At 41.9% G+C, this 21,198-nt stretch overlaps 1 pseudogene; it reads left to right on the forward strand.

Annotated features, from left to right (window-relative positions):
* The first annotated feature begins 805 nt into the window (after positions 1–805).
* On the forward strand, positions 806–20,336 carry LOC129376244 (NXPE family member 3-like; annotated as a pseudogene).
* Positions 20,337–21,198: the final 862 nt, after the last annotated feature.

Consider the following 21,198-nt stretch of genomic DNA (forward strand, 5'->3'; position numbering starts at 1 on the left):
AACTATAGCGGGTGTCCAGAGGAGGCTGAAATTGGAAAAAAAACTAAATACATAAATATGTAAAATGTGCTGGAGCATCTTGATAAATCGTAATCTTTAAAAGAGGATTATTTCAGAAGTTAAATTTAACTTACACGCCGAAATGCTTATTGCATATTAACAATAATATCGCTTTCTATTTCTATCTGAAGTCCCAATGTTGAGGTTTAAGTCTACACCCAACGGAGCAAGATGATACTTTTCTCAAGCATTGTTTATTTCTTTTAAATTAAAAAGAAAAACAACAACTTTTTATTATAGTCATCCCAAAAGGTGTAATTCAGTTCAAGAGTTGATTTGTGTTGATGTTTGGTTTCATAAAAACACCAAAATATATATTTTGTTTCTCTTCTGAAACTACATGAAATCGGTTTTTTAAAAAAAAGAAAAAAAAAATTTTTCTTGTTGTTTTTTGGTTGTTTTTTTTTGTGATTTCCAGCTTTCCATACTGGGTGGTTTTGCCCAACAGTTTTCCCGGCCTTCCCGAGGCGATAAGGCAAGGCAAGGTTGGGTTTTTGTCTGCTGTGTTGCAATCTGTTTGCCAACTTTTTATAAAATATGCTCACAGGCTTGGAAGCCGGGCTGAAGAGAAGGAACAACATTGTCCAAAAGATGAGGACGCTTTGAGGTCAACTGGTCTCCACCATTCGTCGGTTCAGCTCCTCCTCTGAGTTGATGGCTCCTTCGGAACGAGGAAATAGATCTGATGTCTCATTGTTGTCAGGAAAGGCTCCCCTCCAAAAGAAGAGATTTAAAATTTTACAGTGAGAGACCAGCTGCTACCCACAACAACAATGGCTGCCGCCACCATAGTAAGTTCATTGGTCCGTCTGACTTTGCTTTTTATAATTCGAGATTCTTTAAGTTTATTTTTTCTTTGCTCACCTGTCATTTTAAATTTGCGGTGTAATTTCTGAAAGTATGACACAAAGGGAGAAATAGGACCAATTATTGAACAATGGCTCATATCGCAACAAACAGGAATGGAAATCAGGCCAGTGGCTGCTCCAATGGTAAATTGGAGCCAGTGTAGCGGGTTGACAATTTGAACAGAAAAAAAAAAAAGCTGCATTCAGTTTGAACTTCTGTCCAGGGCAGGAATATATATATATATATATATATATATATTATATATATATATATATATATATATATATGACTGGATAGCTCAATACATAAGGCATCAGTATATCACCCGAGAAGGGCAGGGTTTGAATCCAGTCTAGGTCCTTAGGCAAAGACCCTTCAAGCTACTGCCTACCTCATACCATGAGAGATACTAAGTTGCGTACATGCCGGCTCAGACTTCGCCCGGCCAAACAGGTCTGCGTCAGGTGTTGGGGAACCAGAGCACCTTGATGACAAATGGGCTACTGGAACAAGACGGAAATGGGCGAGAGATGAAAATGTGGATCTGTTGGATGCTACTACTCAAGTAACCCTAGTCAGAGGGGTTACATGCAAAGACTGGGGAAGGAATGGTTACTTCGACATCCCCAGTCAACACTAAGCGCTAAACAACTAGTAGCTCAGTGTTCCAACATCCGCAAACGGCAACTGCTATCACAACTTGAGATTGACGAGATACAACACAAATGCTACGGCAAAAGGGAGGAACCCGGATGTCAGGGTGGGGACTTGTTAAGTCCCCACCCAGTGAGGGGATACACGGCCCCAATGAGCGAAACAGAGCTGAACAAGACACACTGAGAGAGAGAATCATGACCCGAATGACAATCATGACAACCAGGCCTCCCCGGCGCCAATTACAACGGCTGAGTGAAGTACCATCAGAAAGTCTCATTGAGAATGTGAATGCAGCATTGAGAACGATCCCTACCAACACATAACAGAAACCAATGAGCTGATCTACAACTCAGCATCAGTGATCCTTGAGATACTTGGCTATAAGAGCAACCATGAGACCCAATACCCACCATGGAAAAGACGGTTAGAGGCTAAAATCAAGCTAACAAGGAGGGAAGTGAGCCAACTGTCAGAGCTCCACAAGGGTACAATGAAAAGACCAGTACCCAGAAAGTACAGGCAGATGCCCATACCTGAAGCACTTGAAACTGCCAACAGAGGCTCCAACCTTGGCCAGCCGCCTAAAGAGATACACAAGGGAGAATGAATCCAGAAGGATTAACCGGCTCTTCTCCACTCAACCAGCTAAGGTGTCTCTCAATGGCAGGGTAATAACAACAGAGCAGACCCACCAAGGCTGGAGACTGAACAATACTGGAAAGGCATATGGGAAAGGGAGGCGTCCCACAACAGCAATGCACAGTGGCTGATCTCTACGAGAAGACCACAGCAACCTCCCTGAGCAAGCCCCGTAACCATCACTGTGAAGATGTTCAAGAAAGACTTTCAGGCATGAAAAATTGGACAGCACCAGGCCTGACATGATCCATGCCTACTGGCTAAAGAAACTCACTGCTCTCCATGAGCAACTGGCAGCCCAAATGAACCAGCTGCTACAAAGTGGGACTCACCCTGAATGGTTTAACTGAAGGGCGGACAATCCTAATCCAGAAGATCCATCAAAGATCCAGTCCCCCCAACTACCGACCAATAACCTGCCTCTCCACAACCTGGAAGCTCATGTCAGGCATCATAGCGGCCAAGATAAGCAAACACATGAATAAACACATGAGCACGGCACAGAAGGGTATCGGTGTAACACCAGAGGAGCCAAACACCAACTCCTCGTAGACCGCACAAGTTGCCCGAGACTGCAAAACCCGACACACCAACCTGTGCATGGCTTGGATCGATTACAAGAAAGCCTATGACTCAATGCCGCATACTTGGATCATTGAATGCCTAGAGATGTATACATCAACAGGATTCTGAGAGCCTTCATTGCAAACTCGATGAAGCTGTGGAAAACCACCCTTGAAGCCAACTGCAACCACTTGCACAAGTGTCCATCAATGTGGCATATACCAAGGAGATGCTCTGTCCCCGCTACTGTTCTGCATAGGCCTGAACCCCCTCACCAAATTATCAACAAGACTGGCTACGGATACCGACTCAAAAATGGGGCCAACATCAGTCACCTCCTCTACATGGATGAATCAAGCTGTATGCCAAGAGTGAGCGAGACATCGACTCACTGATCCACACCACCCAGGATCTACAGCACTGACATTGGGATGTCATTCGATAGAGAAGTGTGGTCGGCTGATCACAAAGAGGGGGAAGGTGATCCGCACAGGAGTCTCACTCCCACAAGGAACAATAGCAGACATAGAGGACAGTTACAAGTACCTAGGTATACCACAAGCAAATGGCAACCTTGATGAAGCCACAAGGAAAGGAGCCACAGCTAAATACCTCCAACGAATAAGGCAAGTCCTGAGAACCAGCTCAATGGCAAGAACAAAATCCGTGCGATAAACAGCTATGCCCTGCAGTAATCAGATACCCTGCTGGAATAATTAGCTGGCCAAAGGAGGAGATAAAAGCCACAGATATTAAGACTAGAAAGCTACTAACCATGCATGGAGGGTTCCATCCCAAATCCAGCACCCTGAGACTGTACACGAGCCGCAAGGAAGGAGGCAGAGGACTAGTTAGTGTGAGAACCACTGTCCAGGACGAAACAACTAAGATCCATAAATACTCAGGGACAAAGCCTCAACAGACAATGTGCTCAGTGAATGTCTCAGACAACAGGGAACGGAGGTTGGGTGCCAGAGATACCATCATGGGAGGACAAGCCCCTACATGGGATGTACCACCAGCAAATAACCCAAGTGGCTGATATCAGTAAATCCTACCAATGGTTGGAAAAAGCTGGACTCAAGGACAGCACAGAGGCCCTCATCCTGGCCGCCAGGAACAGGCCCTAAACACCAGAGCAATAGAGGCCCAGATCTACCACACCAGACAAGACCCAAGGTGTAGGTTGTGCAAGGAGGCCCCTGAGACAGTCCAGCACATCACAGCAGGGTGCAAGATACTGGCAGGGAAAGCGTACATGGAGCGACATAACCAAGTGGCAGGCATAGTGTACAGAAACATCTGTGCAGAATATGGACTGGAAACCCCGAGATCAAAGTGGGAAACACCCCCAAAGGTGGTGGAGAACGCCAGAGCTAAGATCCTGTGGGACTTCCAGATCCAGACAGACAAAATGGTAATGGAACCAACCAGACATTGTCGTAGTGGATAAACAACAGAGGAAAGCCGTTGTGGTAGATGTAGCAATACCAAGTGATTGCAACAAGGAAAAAGGAGCACGAGAAACTGGAGAAATACCAGGGCCTCAGGGAAGAACTGGAGAGGGCCTGGAAGGTGAAGACCACAGTGGTGCCTGTGGTCATCGGGGCCCTCGGGCAGTAACCCCCAAACTGGAGCAGTGGCTACAACAGATCCCAGGAACAACATCAGACATCTCAGTCCAGAAATGTGCAGTCCTTGGCACAGCCAAGATACTGCGCAGAACCCTCAAGCTCCCAGGCCTCTGGTAGAGGACCCGAGCTCAGAGGATAAGAACCACCCGCGGTGGGTGAGAAGGGAATTTTTTTTTATATATAGATGGGCGAAAGCCCATTGGTTGATGTCTTTGAAGGACATTGGGGTTATCCAATAAAATTCTTCAGTCCTCCTTGGCCCGCCCCTCATCACTGAGGGTATAAACAGCGCCATTTTAGCTAACTGGAGTCCGAGAAAAGTGAGCGATACGAGACGAGGCAGGTCAGGAAAACTATGACAACAAATAGGTAAAAAAAAAAAAAAAAAAAAAAAGCGTGTAAGCCCATTCAAAAGAAATGTGTCAAACTAACCGATATGTTAATTACCACACGGTAACGTCACCGTGGGTATTACTGACGTAAGAGGGGAGGTAACGCCAGTAACGTCAGTAACGTTTCTTCCGAGAAAATCCTAATACGGAGCACAGTGGGAGACGGAGGTGAAATACACTAGATTCCCGGAAAAAACGCGAGACTTGACAGGTGTGGGGATAACACAGGAATGATGTGACGGTCCGTGGAATTAATAATGAAGACGTTTTGTTAGTAAGACGAATAATTGTGAATTTCAATTGAAATGACAACAAATTGCGCAGCTAGAAAACAGCTATTGACACCATGTTAAATGTTTGCGTTTTCTTTTTAGTGTAAATATCATTGTTATGGCTTTCTCCAAAAGAGGGTTAGGGTTACGTTTGTGGCTTGGAGCCTCGTCACATTGAACTAACACGCAGTTTCTTCTGCGTCACTCCAGGCTTGAAGGCTCTCGCGCAACGAAGCTGAAGTTGGTTTCCGAATCATTAAAAAGCTGGCGAGGAATTTCTAATTTCTCCCTGCCTTCTGCATCTTTAATCTATTGTAGTTAAAAAACAAAACAAAACAAAAAATAAAACTACAACATCTAGACTCTTCAACCCTGGACTGGATTATTCTGCTCTAATAGCAGAAGATTTAAAACCAACTTTGTGATTTATGAAGCCTTCATCTGATTTTTGAAACTTCCTTAAAGGTCAATGTCGCCTAATTTTTTCACCAGCTTCATAATTTTTTATCTACTCTAGTTATAACTGTACAGCACCTCTACCCGTCAAACCTGGACTGAATTATTACCAACTAACAGCAGACTATTTAAAGCATTGTTTGGGATTCATGAAACTTTTATCACAAGTCCCACTTGTGGTTTTCAATATTGGAAACCACAAGTGGGACACTTCTGCTGGCGAAATTCTGAAAGCAACAAGCTTTCTTCCTGAGGTTGGCTAAAAACACATTATTTATTTCATTAAATACATCGCAAGCCAGAAGATGGAGAAACAATCTTGTTTGACAACCTACATTTTTTTCAAATTCAAGAGCGACTATCATTCCAAATAAGAACTGGTAAATCCTCTTCTCCCGACAGAATGAATAACAGCTCAGTATTCTTTAAATCTACAATAAGTGGCATTGATTCTTTCAAAAGATGAGAGAAATGTTAGTCAATCTTTCTAATTTACCTTGGCGTTTTTCTGCATCGTCGGCCACACGTCTCTGCTGTTCCTCTCTCTTGTTTATTTTGCCCACCCTCTTTCCTTGTAAAGCAATAGTGCGTGCTAACCATGACACTCATTCTTGACTGATAAGATTTAATTTCCACTTCCGCATCGGTAAATGATTCAATCATTCTGTTTTAAGAGTTAATGATTTTCATTCTAATTGCCTTGGTAAACTGTAAGAACTTTGACAAATCATACACTTTGAATGTGATATAAACCCTCAAACTATTTCTGTATCCTGGGAGATGTAAACGTTTCAGGCTGTAGATAAAATGACTATTGACAAGCTGGACTTTGCATCGCTGGATGCAAATGAAGTGGTTGCAAAAAACTGATCTCATGTGACATTATTGACAGCAATGAAAAAAACAAACATTTCTATGAAGTTCAAAATGGCTAACCTAATGGACGAAGACATATAAATGCTCCAAGAAAGACCCTTTGGTTTTATAAAATGCTGTTCGTTATAATTTACTGTATATATATTTGTGAAAGGGTATTATAATGATTCTCCTTCGCATTGTGCTTGAAACCAGTCATAATCTGCACACTCTGAGAAGGATCCCAAACAGAATGGGACTGCACAGAAGGAAACGCCGGTCCTGTCCTCGAGCGGCTTCTGATTGCTGCTTCCGATTCGGAAAGTAGCAAAAGAGCAATTTTACCTAATTTCCACTGTCTTCAGCATCATCAGCAGCCTGACAAGGGCCGAAACACCTTCCAGATTTTCCGATATTTGCACCTTGCCTTTCAGGCAGCGGCTCATTTTGGCGGAGGTGTCAAACTGACAGCCTGTGTGTCAAGTGATCGCCAGACACCGTTGTAGAAGTAACCAGAGGGTTCAGTCATCAGAACATTTGCAACTTCCTCTTGATTATTTGAAGCACAGTTTTTTTTAAAAAAAAACAACAACAACAAAAAAAGAGTGAGAGGACTAAGGAAACTAAAAACAATAATAAAAAAACAAATCCATCTGCTTGGAAATGTTCTTGCAGCAAAGCTTTTGGAACTGCTGTATCTAAAATATTGGTTTTATTTACTAAATAAAACGGCAAACTGATGGTGCATTTCTCTCTAAATAAATGTTGTGCAGACAAAATTATACTAATTTAAGAATTCAATATGGCATCAGCGTTAAAGGGTGTCTAAAGGGTGTTTTGTTTTGCTGAAACTGTAGTGTTGGCAGCTCCACAAGCTGTAATGTACACCTTCATGTTAACACCACTGCAAAAAAGCACAGAGGTTATGTTCGACTTGGCATAAAAAAATAAAAATAAAATAAAGAAAACAATATGGTACCACTATCACTCTAATGTGATTTGTGACTTGGTATAATCCAGTGTCAAAAAAGCACTCTTAATTTTTTTAAATTTAAATAGTTAACCCTGTTCAAGCTGAATCTCTCCCCTCAGAACTCCATTTGGTTTGGCTTTGTATCTTATGATCAGGTTTTATTGGGTTTTGTCTTGCAATTGCTTATTTCTGATTAGTTACAGCTTTTTTTCACTAACTTATTTTGGTTTCTCATTTCAGGTATTTTTGTCAGGTGTTATTTTTTTTAGTATACTTTAATAAATTACATTTTTACTTAATTTGGTAATCCTCATGTGGTCTCCTTTAATGTTACCCCACAAAACGAGCCTGGTGGATGTAACAATGTGCAGACGCTTTTGCAGCTGTGTTCAAAAATAGTAACATCCTGTGTAAAGCTAAGCTGTTGGAGTTACCATATATGGAAAGCATTTCTCTGTACTTGCCTGTGCTGTTGAATTATCACGATGATGAAACAAATGTGCTTAGACGTTGAAGGGCTGCACGTAATTGAGCAGCGAGTTGTAAAGAAAGTGTTTGGGTAAAAAGTTTCAGGAAGTTGAGCAGGGAAGTGGTGAGGAGATTCAAAGAGGAAGGTCTCACCACAAGATGGTTGGATGGCAGAAGCAGGTTACCAAAGTCCAAGGAATGAGCGGGGGGGATAAGTTTCAGGAACTCCAGGAATGCAAACGAGAAGGCAAAACCAATCTGGCAGCTCTTGCAGCAGAAAGTCTTGTGCTGAAGCTCTGCCTGATACACCCACAGGCTGTAAGAGCTGGTTACACCCTGATAGGAAAGAGGGAGGGGCAGACAGAGACGCACGCACCGATCCGCATACAGCTCTGTGGACGTGACAAAGTGAGGACGGCGATGGGAACCAAAGCAAAGGTAAATTAAAAAAAAGACCCAAAAATTGCTTCATTTGTCTCTCTCTCTCTCTCTCTTTTTTTTCATCTGAAACTTAAAGGGTTTTGAGGTGGTAACTTCTTGAGATTGTTCAGATTTTTTCCGCCTAACTTCAGTTACGCACTCCCTCTACAGCACATACTTGACTATAGTCCGGTATATCCCATGCAATCACCTGATTTTTTTAGACTGAATAAAGGGATCTATTATACAGTCTACATCACAACTGTGTTATGCTGTCGACCTGTATATAGGGCTATAAAGGTTGGGGTTTAACCTTTAAAGCCCAACCTGCAGGTAGGGCTTTAAAGGTTATCTGGTTCATCTGGTTGACCAGTAAAGGTATGGTCTTCCACAACTTTTACAATACTTTTTACAATACTTTTATCTCGACTCATTACAGTACAACCATCAAATTACAGCAACAGCACAGATGTTGACTGGTTATAAGACTCCTTTATTCAACGATTGCTGAAAGTAGATTTGCAAACATACTGCACAACACACTAGACGGCTTTAAGAGTCACTTTTTGTCTGTGCCATCTTTGTGCTGAAACACGGGTGGCATCGTCAAAATAATGCACATCGAATATGTTGCTCATTATGTTTCAAAAGCGTCTCTAAGCAGCAAGGTTTTTAGTCTAGATTTAAAGGAACTCCGTGTTTCAGCTGTTTTGCAGTTTCCTGGAAGTTTGTTCTAGACTTGTGGTGCATAGAAGCTGAATGCTACTTCTCTGGGTTTGGTTCTGGGGACTCAGAGCAGAACCAGAACCAGAAGACCAGAGGGGTCTAGAAGGTTGATGCAACAACAGCAGATCTTTAATGTATTGTGGTGCTAAGCCGCTCAGTGATTTATAAACTAACAAAAGTACTTTAAAGCCTTTTCTGTGAGCTTCAAGGAGCCAGTTGAAGGACTTTTGAACTGGTGTTATTCGGTCTATGTTCCTGGTTTTAGTGAGGATGCGAGCAGCAGCGTTCCAGATCAGATAAGTTTTATTAGGCATGCCTTTGAGGACACTGTTCCACTAACGGATGCAACGAAGATGGGTCTTGCCTAGACGTTAGTCCTTTAATCCTGGACATGTTGTTCAGGTGATAGAAGGCCAACTTTGTAACTGTCTTTATGTTACTCTGAAGGTTCAGAGTCATCTGGTTCACTACACCCAATTTTCTGGACCGATCGGCAGCTGAAGATGTTCGTTGACTCCAGATTGTTCCTCTTTTGCTCCAAAGACAATAACTTTTGTTTTGTTTCAGTTCAGCTGGAGAAAGCTGTGGCACATCCACGCGTTCATCTGTTCTAAGTGTTCATTCAGGACCTGGATGGGTTCAGAGTCACCTGGTTCTGTAGAGCTGTGCATCAAAAGCCCCACAGCAGAGCTTTGGGTAAATAGGTGGCGCTTTGTAGCATATGTGTGGGATGCTCAGAAACGTCATTGGTCAGTGCTGGTTGCCACACTTGCTATTCCGCCTCCTGACTCGTCATGGCGACGTGTGTCTAAATGAAACGGTTTCACGTCGAAACACTTTGATGTGGACATCAACCGAGCTGTGGCATTGTGACTGAGAAACTATCATCTTTCAATCGCAGTTCTGAAACATTCTATAAACTTGACCTACATATAGTTTCATACTGAAAACTTTACAGTCTAGGTAGAAGAATAGGCTTTCAGGACGTATGACGTGTGATTGGAGGGTTGTAGTTCTCCTATCTCTGTGCAGCTGTTGTCCTCAGGCGTAGTTCTCAAGATCCTGTGTCTTTGGGTCATAAACTCTAAACTCAGCCTTTGATGTTTTACCAGGGACAGACAAACTCTGTTTGTTGTCAATTTGTTGCGCTTCCTGCTCCTCCAGAAATGAAAGAAACATGCATCCCGAAGCAAACAAAGATCTCTCAGTCATTAATATTTTTATAGATTGGTCATTTGATCAGACCAAGAATGCACAAGGTATTTATGGTCTCTCTGTGGCGAAGCAGTTTAACGCTTCATTGCCTCATTAGCGAATTGGTCACCTTATCCTGCAGAGCAGCTTGGACTGTGGGAGCAGCCTACCGGGATGAATCCATCCTCCTGTCTCTTTTCCCTTTGCAAAGAAACTTTGCAAAGAATCTGATCTGTTTCTGACTCATTTCGCTGCTGGTGGCTCAATGTTGGCGCACATGACATAACCCAGAGAATCCACTTGAAGGATTTTCAAAACAAAAGCTCCTCCAGGCTCAAATAATACATAAAACGGAGTTCTTAGTTCTTGTCCAGCCCGGAACCAATTGGTCCTCGGACCGGTACCGGTCCGCACCCCGAGGTTGGGGACCACTGCTATAGCAGACCATCTGAGTGTGTAATTAGCACAATCTATACATTTTAAAACATTCTTAAGTTAAAAATATGTCCTAATCACACCAGTCATGGCTCAAAGAAACAACTACTAAATGAAGAGTTAAAGTCGACATTATAACATGTGAATCTGACTCTTTGTTTGAGCCAGATCGTCTCCATATTATATTGAACAAACATGATACCAGGTTAAGATTAAATACAAGAACCTATTTGCAGACTCGACACACGCAGACGTGTCGAGTCTCCCGTTTTGGCCGGGAACTTACCGTTTTTTCCTTCTGTGCTCCTGTACTATTCCCAGGCTTTTATCGTAGTCTCCCCCAACTAACCAGATGGCGACATTTCCCATACTCTACAGTCCAAACTTTGACTGGTATGAGTATGTGGACAAAATGTTGACTGCAGTGTTCAAATGGTGTTCCTGTTTGAGTTGTGATGCTTTTCTTTTGAAGGGAGTCTTAAGGGCAGTGAAAGGATGGAAGAAAAATTTTTGTGCATCTTATAAAATGCATTGTAATGGCAGCATTTGTTTAACTAACTAACATGGCTTGGCTCGAACACAGTACCTTTGTTTCTTTATGATCCGTTTGTCAAATCCCCTCAACACATGCATTCCTCACGCCAACAGACTGGAAATGTACAAGGGAATGTTTTTTGTGTTTTTATGCGTTTGTCTTTTAATGCAGAGTGAAATCAAGACACCCCTGCTAAACGAAGGCCAAGCTTCCAGAAACCGTTGCCTCGTGAAGTGCAGCTCCGTCCTTCTCTTCATGGCTTTATCCGTGGTGTCGTTCATGCTGTACTACATGGACGTCAGCGATCAGAGCAGCTGCATACTCGACGGGGTGAGCGCTTGGCATGTTTTGTTCATTTGCTCTAATTTCATAAGCACCATTTGACTTTCTCCTGCTTCTGCTCCAAACCGCTGTCTTAGGGTGACCGTGTTCCGATTTAGGCAAAAAGGGAAACGTTTGCACCGATTCTGAAACACTTCAACGAAATCCTTCACGCTGTTCTCGGTCATTTTTAACCGTTCGATAAGTAAAACTGCGTCGATATTAACAGCCTCAGAAACACACGTGATCACTATGCCCACGTCACGGTGCCGCCCACAACGACCTGAGAGAAATTTGTTTATTGTCATTCTGTCAGGAAGTTGGGCTCCACTTGCCCTTTGTGATGAGAACAAAGAAGTGGTTCTGTCAGTTGAGGTTTGCCAATTCGAAAACCCATATTTTCATCATCTCATCCTTGTCTTTCTAACTGTCTCTTACTAACTTCTCTTGGTAATTTGGTGAAAATCTTAACTCTCATTTTCCAACCCTCTTGCTGCCATCTTGTTTGTGCCAATATCTTGAGATCCCTTTTGCCCGCTGGCAGCAAATCTTCTGGTTTTACTGTCCCACCCTTCTGTCAAGACTGAGATTTCTTTACTTTGTTCTTCTGCACTTCCACATCCAAGACTGGGCTTTGGATTGAGGGTGTGTAAAATTTTTTTGTTCACCTAACCTGTTGCAGCTTTCACATTCATAAATTGTTCATGGGATGTATTTGGACTCATGCGTTGTCTTTTGCTTTCACAGAAACTCTGCATTTTCAGAAAGGTATGTACATGCTCCATCCATTTTGCTTCTTTTTTTTTTTTAATCAACATGTCTACCTTATCTTAAGTTCAAAAGAAAATGCTCATATCATCAGTTGAAAAAGGATCAAACAGTGACCAAAAGAAAAAATTATTTTCACTTTCCAAAAAACAGGTAAAGCTAAATTTATCAGCTTAAACATAATATTTTTCAGAACCGTGTTCCTGATTCAAATTTGTTTAAAATCTCAGCTCAAAATCACCTTGATTTTTTTTCTTTGTTATTCTTTTATTTTCCACAGGAAGTTGTTTTAATCAGCTCCACCTGCAATTTGTCAATGGACAAATAATACTAATAAAAAAAAACATAAAAAAAAAACAGACCACAGGGAGCCAGGGCAGAACAAAGAAAGAGACGAAACAAAAAAACTCAGGAACCTGTCGTCCTATTTGGAATATCTGAGCTTTTTCATGTTAGCATCATTTAGCTATAGCCAGAGCTTTCAGTGAGATTACAAAGAATCAGGAGGGTTTATATGTCTAAATCTGTTTGAGAGTGGATCAGAATATTTTTCTAAATTTACTCAGAATTTCTAAAATGTATAAAGACAAAACAATAAAGCAAAATGATAGGTATTTGTGAATCTAAATAAAAGAACAAACGGACAACGCAAGTGAATTTTATGAAAGTTTTTGCAAAAGGAGAGAACCCAGCAAACTGCTGCTTCCAGCCGTTCACTGAGCGCTCTGAAGACCCTTTGTTAGGGCTTTCTCTTTTATTACAAAGTAGAAAGTAGAAAAGGAATGTGGAGGGAGGCAGATAGGAGAATCCCGAAGATACAAGTGGTTACAGCTTCAAGGTCTGTACACAGCTGTAGCTAACAAGTATGAGAGCTTTTCTCAGGGATGTGAATACTAAATCTATTACAACTACCAATGTAAGAATGATAACAAAACATAATTATTCTAACACAAAGATATTTATTCTTGACTTTAAGACAGAGAGGATTGGAACATCTTTATGAAAAGCATTTAGAGAAACTGAACAGTCTTGTCACCATAACAATAGGACAGGAAATGCCACATGAAAAGTGCTGCGTGTTTCATTCTCACATGGAGACTTCAACTTCCTAAAGTAATCAGTATTTTTGAAGTGAAACTGTCATTGCAGGGCACTTTATGTGTACAAGCTGTAAATTTTCTTCTAGTTTAAGACAAAATTTGTCTTTTTGCCTCAGACGACTGACACAATGCCGCCGGTACCCGAAACCATCACTCCGTCACATCCCACTGAGCCAGCCAGCGTCTGCTCCTTCCACTCGGCGTCACCTGAAAACGCCACAGAGGTCAACATGTTGAAGGAGGCCATCGCCTGGCCCGAAACGCCGCCTGTGCCGCCTGACTTTTCCCTGGACGACACCAGCGATCCGGCTCGCAGCTCCTTCACCATTCTGCCGCGGAGAGGAGGGGGAAGTTGGCACGTCGGGGATCAGCTGGAGGTTCTGGTAAAAGTCTCCGACTTCCGCGGTCGCCCCAGGAAGTCTGGAGGAGACTTGCTCTACGCCCGGCTGCAGAACCGTGCCGCGTTGGCAGGCGTGGTGGGGAAAGTGTTGGATCACCGCAACGGCTCCTACACCGCCGTGTTCGCTTTGCTCTGGGAAGGAAGCGCAGAAGTTGAGGTGAGACTCAAAAGCTTTTACAACACGGGTTGCAGTGATGTGGATGTGGATCACCTTGGTTTCGCTTTTCCACAGGCAGCACAGTAAAAAGCTCTGAATAAGAAATAGAAATGAATGTGAACATTTGAAGCTGGCTTTCCAGTCAGAAATACATTTGTTTTTGTGTGTTCTCCCTTAAATACAGTTTCCGTTTATGCAACTCTCATAAACGAATAACGATCCATAAATGGGGAATAAGGAGGCGAAAAACTTTTTCACACCCCTGAACATACAATAATGTAATTTGTAATAATGTTTGGTTTAATAACTCTGTTTTTTGTTCTGTCTTTGCTCTGAAAAGGTGTCCTTGGTTCACCCCAGTGAGGCGATCACAGTCTTGGCAAAAGTGACCCACGACTATCCAGACAGAGCACATTTTCTTAGCGTCTTTCGCTCAGGCGCCGTCGCAGAGACGGTTATGTGCAACGTGTGCCTCAAGGGTCCCAAAGAGAAGCTGTGCAACTACACTGACCTGCACACGGGCGAGCCCTGGTTCTGCTACAAGCCACAGAAACTGAGCTGTGACAACAGGATCACCCACTCCAAAGGAGGATTCCATTTCAAACCAGAATCCAACGAAAGTCAGCTCTTTCAGCGGTGAGTGCGACGTTACATTTGGACTCAACCACTCTGGCTCTGCAGAATCCTCATCAGCTTGGCAAACACATCCCACTTCCCTTCATCATAATGAAGTCCTACAATCCATTATGATGATTTGTGTTGCAGTTTGAGTTTTAGAGGTGTTGCGTAACGGTCTGGCCTGCCTCAAAGGGAAGTTGGATTGGAGTTTATAACGTAATGTTTGTTTGTGCACCGCCCTTCTTGTCAGAGTACTGGATCATTATTGGGAATGCTAAATACCCAACCCTATGTGGGTAATGCAGTAGGGAAAGGCAGCCCAACCCTAAGTGGCTCAAAAATAAATCTCCATAATCACGGTTTTAGTTTGGCCTACTTAAAGTGTGGGCTCAAATCCTTTTGCAAGAAGTCTGACAAGACAAAGTGGAACTTTTTGCTGTTCATTTTCATTTTATCTTGTACAAAATGACCCCAGCCAAACGGAGAATGTCTCGTCAGATAAGTTTTAAGTTTTCAGTTTAGTATTACAACAAAACATTCCTTACTAAAAAGAGAATGACTTTGGGTCTGAAAGACCTCAGGCACGAATGGATGTTTGACAAACCTGAAAGATTGGTGTGTGAGAAAAAAATGCCAAAAGCAGACAAAGAAAAGAAGATACCATCTCTGCACGTCAGTCGCGAGACATGATGCTGGATACAAATGGTCTTTTAGCGCCAATAGACTTCATCATAAGAGAGGCATATTGGTTTCTTTCTGAGGTTTTGTAAATTCATCTTCGACTGACTTCAGTTGCTGAGTGTAATTTGAAAATGGAGGCCCAGTTGGAATAAGAAACATGCAGGTTGTAGCAACAACGGGACAAAGAAAAGGCAGGTACTAGGATTGCGACACAGCATCACATCCCATGACACTTTTACCATTTGCTCATCTTTGCTGCAGTGGCGTCAACATGAAAGTCTCCATTCCGTCATCGGGGCCTTTCGGCATCAACATTTTACCCAAACTTAAAGGTAAATGTCACTTTACGTCCATCTGTCGTCATCAAAACATCCTTTTTTCTCTTGTTTCAGTCTTGTTCTGTTACATCTCATGGATGCAGATGTAACAGAACTCAACCTAAAGTAACCAGATAGGAAAAGCTAGGAACACTGTGGGGGCAAGCTAGAAGGACTTAGTAACTTAACTGGAACCACGAAAGAAACGGACCTAAACGTAGGGAGATAAAATAACGAAGAAATAAACATAACTGGAAACACTACACTACTAATGTCATTTTCAAATGACATTATTTATCCAGGTGAAGCAATCTCTTGAATCTTAGCATCAATTAATCAATCCCATTTTATTTGTGTTGCACATTTCAGCAGCAAGGCATTTCAAAGTGCGTCACGCCATAAACACCGAAACACAAAGTCATCCAACATAGACTCAACAATGACATTTAAGTCAAGATCCATCATTACATTCATAATTGCTTATATTCCAATATAACTCTAAACATGTGGGCTTTCAGTTGAGATTTAAAGGAAGTCAGTGTTTCAGCTGTTTTACAGTTTTCTGGTAGTTTGTTCCAGATTTGTGGTGCATAGATGCTGAACGCTGCTTCTCCTCCCTTGGTTCTGGTTCTGGGGATGCAGAGCAGAACCAGAACCAGAGGACCTCAGAGGTCTTCTGGTTGATACAACAGCAGCAGATCTTTAATGCATTGTGGTGCTAAGCCGTTGCATGAAGCTACGATGCTAACAGAAGATCAATCAGTAACAGAAGCCACGGTAAAGAAGTTACTGGTGAAAGCCAATGTTTGCGAAGGTTAAAGGTGAATAGTTACAATCAGAGACGAAAGAAAGTTTTAACCTCCCCGTTTACCTTCCAGATGGGACCAGTGAAGTTGTGAAGGCTGAACCTGCTGGTTATTACTACCAGGGAGCGTGGCGAGCATTAGACGGCACCACAGTCCGTCAGTTTAACAACGCCTCGGCGAGAACCCAGTGTCTGAAAGGGAAAGTAGTCCACCTCTATGGAGACTCCACCGTCAGGCAATTTTTTGAATTTTTAACTGCAACAACCCCAGGTAGACACGTGGCAGAAATGTCCGCCGACGGCTGAGGCCGCGTCACGCCGCAGTCTAATCTGTTCTTTTCCTATAATTTCAGATCTCAAGATCTTTGACCTGAAAAGTCCTGGGAAGGCAGGACCATACATGGCCTTGGATTACAAAAACAACATCTTACTGACGTACCGATGCCACGGCACCCCCATCCTTTACACCCCCATGCTGGCCATTGAGACGCGCCACATTGCCACCGAGTTGAGAACTGTGGCCGGAGGCCCGGACACCGTCGTAGTGATTAGCGTCTGGGCACACTTCACCTCTTTCCCCATGGAGGTCTACATCCGACGTCTGCTCAACATAAAGAGGGCAGGGTGCAGCTGCTGACCAGAGCTCCAGACACGCTGGTCATCATCAGGACTTCCAATCCCAAAGGGTCAGTTCTCAATGAGATATGGACCAGCAGTGACTGGTACGCCCTCCAGTGTTATAAGGTCCTCAGGGAAATATTCAAAGGGGTGAACGTCCAGGTACTGGACGCCTGGGAGATGTGCTTGGCCCACCACCTGCCACACAGCCTCCACCCGCAGACTCCCATAATAAAGAATATGATCGATGTTGTTCTGTCCCACACTTGTCCCCTTGGTGGGAAGTCACAGCAGTCAGGAAAACATTGAAGTGGCAAATGGGACTGAAAGACAAAGGTCGCTACTCGACTCACACCTTGTGACGTCTTGTACAAAAGAAGTGAGTAAAATATCAATGTAGAACAGAAATAGATTAAGTCAGTTTTGCAAACTAATGATCGTAACAGTCTGTTACCAAGGAGCTTTTTGGAGATTTCTTCAAAGAGTCGGGATTGACCAGAACATTTCTGCACTTAGTTACATTTCTCAGGATAAATATCAATTTGCACTTATCACTTGTTGGCCAACAGTGTCACTTGTGTATATACGCCCCCTGCTGGTCAGTTATGTGCTACAGGGCAGCTGTTGCCTACATGTCCCCAGTTCTTTTGAATTTCTTGTTCAAAGCTCCCTCAGTAAGACCAGTTTTTAACTGATTTAACCTTTTCTGCGTGAAACTGTGTGAGCAGCAAGATTGAGAGAACCAGGGAGATAAAACAAACTGTAGAGAGCACTAACATGTTTTATGAAGTTAAGCAGCTACAAAGTAGTTTTGTACAACCTTATGTCTTCCTATGTAAGCATTATATAAGAACCCATTCTGATTATTGGGGTATTCAGATGTAAAAACTTGAGTTTAATTAAGGTTTAGTTTCTTTTTAAGGTGAAGGTTCATATTCCATAAACCACCATTTATTTATTCTAAAGATTCACTGACAACCTGAAGAGGTTTAAAACGTTTCCTGTTCCACAAGAAACAATTTTATTCCTTGATTTAATTGAATGTTCTGCATGTAGTGAAAGCTGGCAGCTCTGCTGCTTTGCACCAAGCTGTTCACTTGCTCTGGGTTTTGATTTCTCAGTTTGATTATTTCCTTTATTTTCACCTTATTCTGTCTGTAAGTTCAGTGATTTCTTGTTGAAATATTGGATTTGTTTTAAAGATTTGCTATTTATTTCTGTATGTTGTTGGATTTCCTCTATGCTCGGCCTTCCATTTGCTTCCCTCCCCAGCTGCCAATTGTTCCTACAGCAACTTCCCCCCAGCCTCCCTCTACCCCAACCACCCCCTTTTTTCATTAAATATAAACTAAACTCAAACTCAGTTTTCTACTTTGCATTTTTGTTCCAGCCCTAAATCCTCCCATCTTATCAGTTCTGGGTTCAGGCCTCTGCATGGGGTCTTGCTGCTTGGCGTTCGGATGTTTTCCTGCACGTTGAATGTTGCAGAGACGAAACTCTCTGACTCACTGACAATCGGTTGGAAGCAGCTCCATAAACATGCAATTAGGAGAGAACGAGTAGACTTGAAGGCTTTCCAGTTGCTCTTTTTCTTCCCCTTTTTTTTCACTTTGAGGATAAAAAAATGCTGATAAGGAATCTGATTATTAGATATGTTGTCAGAAGCTATAACTTTGTGGTTTACACCTTCAATGTGAAGATTATCAACTGTAGCTGGAGAGACGCAGCAATGCTGATTGATGTCACACAGAGGGAGTCATGCTGTCATTTGAATCAGGCGATCTGGGGGGACGACTCACAGCGACCGTGGACCAGAATGTAAACTCAGGTCCAGTGAGGAAGTTTACTGGTACTAAATGCCTTTAGGTAAAGAGTTCCAGTATTTGAACTGCCTTCCTTTTATGAACGATGCTGGTATGATGAAACGTCTTTGTCTTTGATTGTCACTGGAGCACTAAAACCAAACCGATTGTAATATTTACATTCACAGATTGCGATCTCTTTGTGAACATCCTGATCGTCAGAATGTCTGCAAGATAAAGAAGGAATGTGGTAAAGCTGGAAATTACTTTGTGTCATTTCAACCCACATAAAAACAAGAACACATGAGATGGAAGGGTTTATGCTGGTTCATTGCTCAAGTAAAGACATCCAAATCAACACAAACAACTGACATTTTAAACCATCAGTGACCCATTTGACTGAAAAAGAACTGAACGAGATATGGATAAGAGAAAGAAATGTCCAAAATTAACTAGAAATTACTTTAGGGAATGCCAATGTTTGGCTTATGTAATTATTAATACTTCCAATTAATAACTTGTTATGAAACTATTAATAAAACTGATATGGTTCAGTTGAATCGGGACACCAAACTGGAAATTTATTAAACTAGTTCAACTTTACCGATGAATTGTTATGTAAATGACTTGCTTTTTTATAATACAAAAGAACATATTGGATAATAACACAGGAACCAACGTAGACTAAGGAATGAAGTACGACAAAATACTGAAAATCACACCAAGACAATCTGCAACATGTTCTAATTTCAAACTGGAGCGTCAGCGATTCTTTTTCTCAAGTCTAAACTGAATAGTTTTTTTTTTTTTACATTTTTTGTTGTTCTTTGGCATGATGCTCTCTCAAGTGAAACCCAGGCTGCAGAGTTTTGACTGTGTTCAGCTTCTTGCATGTTTTTCTTGCTTCCTTTTTCATGGCCTCCTGTTTGTATCTTGTGTAAAGCAACCAGATGCAGTTAGCTAGCGCGGCGCGCGGCGCCGTGCAGTGGAGCTGGTCGCAACAGTGATCTACAAACAATGGAGCTTCTGTCACTGAAAGGATTCCTGCAGAGGCCGAGGCGGCCAGTCTGGTGTCATCACGAGACAAATTTCCTAAGTCAATCGAAACTATTAGGCTGTGAATTAAAATAAACCTGCACCACCCGTTTTCTACACAAACAAGCTCCTTTATGCCACTATTTGTCTTGCCATGTAATAACAATAAAAAGAAAAAAAGGCTTGTGCATAACCGCTGCACTTGGTAGACTAAAGCAAATAAGCAAATAAAGAGCCTTTATTTGCCTGTATTGGCCTTTGATCTGCATCTTTACTTTGATCTATAACTTGAAATTCATTTGAACAATTCCTGAGAAATTCTTTATGGAATATATATATATATTTAATAAATGTTTAGTTGTTTTGGATAGCAGTTTAACCTTTTTTAAATGGTAATTTTTGTTTTTATTTATGACCTTATTTAGGTCAGGTTTTTTTGTCCCACCTCCTGGTTCAACCCAGTATGTCTACCGGGTCACCGCAGCTTTTCTGGACCTATTGCCTTAGATCATGGGCTAAAAACAGTCAGATTATTGATTGATAGACCATTAATCACCCTGCAAATAAAAGAATGGACTTGAATAAGAGGGGGAAAAACTCCTGGGTGTTATCAGAGTTGATTTATTTCTTTATTTTTGTTATTGTTGTCTTCCTGTTGTGTTTATTGTTTATACTTACAGGAAAATATTAATATTACTATTATTATTATTATTGAATATCTCCCTAAATATATGCAAAATTATAAGTTTGAATACAATAACTTAAGCTTTCTACCTGCATTTCTCTCCTCCCTCCATTGTTTAGGTTTCTGTCGCTGCTGACATCTGTTGCATAGAAACGGAGGTCGCTCCCCGAGACGTGTAGAAGAAATAAAATTACATCACAAAAGAAAAATAATTATGCACAGTGATTTGAATAAATAACTTTAATCTGATTACTAGATTTCAAATAGTAAAGCAATAGATTACTCATTACCGAAAGAAGTGGCCCATTAAGACAAAGTACCAAGGTATCACAGATCTTCAGAACACTTGATTTGTAGGCCTATTATTTATTCTTGTGCTGATGCCCCATATGTTGTGATGGTGCGCTACCTGGCAGAGAATCTGAAATACTACTTCAAATACGACAAAACCGCCATATTTGGAAACCAGGTCTCTCAGGCCTATGCCTCTGTCGGTTTTGTAGTTCGGTACCATTTTCATCTTACATCAGAAAATAAGGTTGAAACAATAACTTTGTTGTTGTTTCATCCGGTTCCATTCAGTTTCTACTTGATCTACTGCAGAAAGTCGGAGGTGCAGTGGACAGAAAAGGTACAGAGTGCAAGTCACAGAAACTCATCATGTCACTCTCTCTTTTTTCCTCTCTCTTTCAAGCACCTGACCTTTTTGACACCATGTTCATTCATAGGTTTTTGTGAGTCTCCAGATTGAGGCATAATGCA

The sequence above is a fragment of the Poeciliopsis prolifica genome, unplaced genomic scaffold (assembly GCF_027474105.1).
Source record: "Poeciliopsis prolifica strain line A6 unplaced genomic scaffold, Auburn_PproV2 SCAFFOLD042, whole genome shotgun sequence".
NCBI classification, from domain to species: domain Eukaryota; kingdom Metazoa; phylum Chordata; class Actinopteri; order Cyprinodontiformes; family Poeciliidae; genus Poeciliopsis; species Poeciliopsis prolifica.